The following is a 2,635-nucleotide window of genomic DNA, read 5'->3' as shown; positions in this document are numbered from 1 at the left end:
GAGTAATTACGACAATTTACTAGACGCACTCTCCCGAGATACGCTAGTTGGCTTTTAATACAACTCACTTTAGATCGCACCCAAGGCTTCGTTATCCCTAATCCCACCTTTAAACCCTCGGTTATTGATCCCTCATATACTCTGGGAGTGGTGTTGTTCAACAATTACCTAAATATGCACTCTCTCCCGAGTTATGCATACTAAATAGGCACAGCTAATTGAGAGCTCTTCAATCTACCAGAATATAAACGTAGTTGAACAAATAGAGAAAAGCTATGGCTCAATTATATAAAAACATAACAAGAATTTATCCTACAAAAGGTTCTATCAAAACTCTAGATAACAAATTAGCTATTCATAATAGTATGTAAAACTACAATACTAAAAGTCATAACCAACAATGAAAAATAGGAAGAGGAAGGAAAAAACTCGTAGAAGAATTCTCCGCCTTGCTCCCAATGTGTTCTTGCCTCCAAGGGTGTTGTCTAACCCTAAAGTAGTGTCTCTCCGCCTCCTTAGGTCTAATTTGTGTCCAAAATATGTCCTCCTTTTGTTCTAGGCCGGCCTCCTTTGTTTTATATAGGGTTTAGGACTTAAAATCCCATGTTTTACACTTTAGCCCCTGAAATTTACGCTTCCCACCGCGGTTTCACCGCGATCGCGGTGGAACCGCGGCCAAACGCCCTCGCGGATTCTTCATTCTTCAGAAAATGCCTTCCACCGCGGTTCTGCCGCGGTCCCGGCAAAACCGCGGTTTTTCACCCTGTTCCGTTTGGAATTTGGAAAAACGTAAAACATGAAAGTTGTAGCCCTTTGAGTTAGCTTTCCAACTATAAATTGTGGAGCCCAAATGGAGTTCTGAGCAAAAAGTTATGTCTATTTTACTAGACAGTGCACAATATGCCTCCTCAAGTCTTCGTTCGTACTTAATTATCAAATTTGACCCCCGAACACGATCCCGGCTTAATTCCTTGAGCTTTTACTCAGACTTCAAAGCTTAAAATCACTTAAATTCATTCCATAACATCTATATAGCTCGGAATCACACCTACAAGGCATAAAACACACAATTAGTGCAAAACACTAGCGATTAAAGCGCAAACTCAATTAAAGTGCAGTAAATTTGAGTGTAATAAGCGACTAAAATATGCAATTATAGCCTATCATCAAGTTGTTCCTTATTTTGGATAGGAGTATTTTTACCTAGACTTGTATATTTGCATTAATAAGTAGCTACTTTGCCAATATAATATAAAATATGATTAGACTCTAATAGCCGACTTAAAAAGTGGCTATTTACCAAGATCATCCAGATATACGCACGCCAGGATTCAATTTTGCCGCAAACAAAAAGCTTAGTATTTAAGTGATGAAAGACAGAGATATGAGCTCATTATCCTATCATATTTCGAACCACGCCTTGAAAATTCTCGATTGTTTTATTTAATAAATAAATGATGGTGGGTTTATTAGGTAATAGGTTGTTAATTACAGTGTTATGCACAAAGGTCCCTGTCCTAACCTATGGTTGGCAGGTCTGTTGATGAATTAATTGAAGGCCAGCCCACCACTATATGTTTAGTTAGGATTGTACCCAATTAAAACATACATAGATCTTTCCCAACTTTTTCTTTTATTTTTATATTTATTTTATCTTATCTATTATAATGGTATGAATTTTTTTCCCCGTAAACAACGGCATTATATTACTTCATAATATGTCTCAAATGTTCAAAAGGATATTGTATTATTTATAACCCAACTTGGAAAAATAGTATCTCAAAATTTTTTTTGTGTAAAAGCGAAATAGAGAATTTAGATAAATATTGAGCTAGTACAAAGATTAGAGATGTGTGTACCCAATGATGAATTAATTGAAGCCCAGCCCACCACTATATGTTTAGTTAGCATTGTACCCAATGAGAACATACATAAATCTTTGGAATTTTTACATTCCTATATGCTGTATGAAATTATGTTACCCTCCCTACTCAAGTTTTACTATAATTATATTTTATATACCCAATTACCATTTATGTACATTTTAAGGGAATTAATGATAATAATTAGTGTCCTAAAATTACTCTAACATATCTTCCACTCCCCCACGTTTCTCTCTCCACATCCCACCCCCTCCCCACGTATCTTGCACCCACCCACGATTCCACCATTGATAACTATTAAAAAGCTTTGAATTCGAATTTGGGTTTTCAAAAAATATTATTTGTTTGAATTGGATGTTGTTGCAAAGATTTGGGAATTCTCTCTACGTCTCTCTCTATCTCTCAATCCCTAATTCCAGTAATGTAAATCAAAGGAAAAGAGAGCAGCAATTCCACCATTGACAGCCATTAAAAAGCTTTGAAGCTTTGAATTCGAATTTGGGGTTTCAAAAATCATTATTTGTTTGGATTGGGTGTTGTTGCAAACAATTGGGAATATGGTTTGGAGTTTATATCTCAATTTTGAGGGGTTTTGGTGAAGATTAGACTTGGTTTTGGTTGGATTTCAAATTGAAACTCGTCGAAGAAGAAGAAGAAGAAGAAGAAGAAGAAGAAGAAGAAGAAGAAGAAGAAGAAGAAGAAGAAGAAGAAGAAGAAGAAGACATGATATACATTATATTTACGAAATTGTA

The sequence above is a fragment of the Nicotiana attenuata genome, unplaced genomic scaffold (genome assembly GCF_001879085.1).
Source record: "Nicotiana attenuata strain UT unplaced genomic scaffold, NIATTr2, whole genome shotgun sequence".
NCBI lineage: Eukaryota > Viridiplantae > Streptophyta > Magnoliopsida > Solanales > Solanaceae > Nicotiana > Nicotiana attenuata.
Note: the sequence above shows the minus strand (reverse complement) of the source record.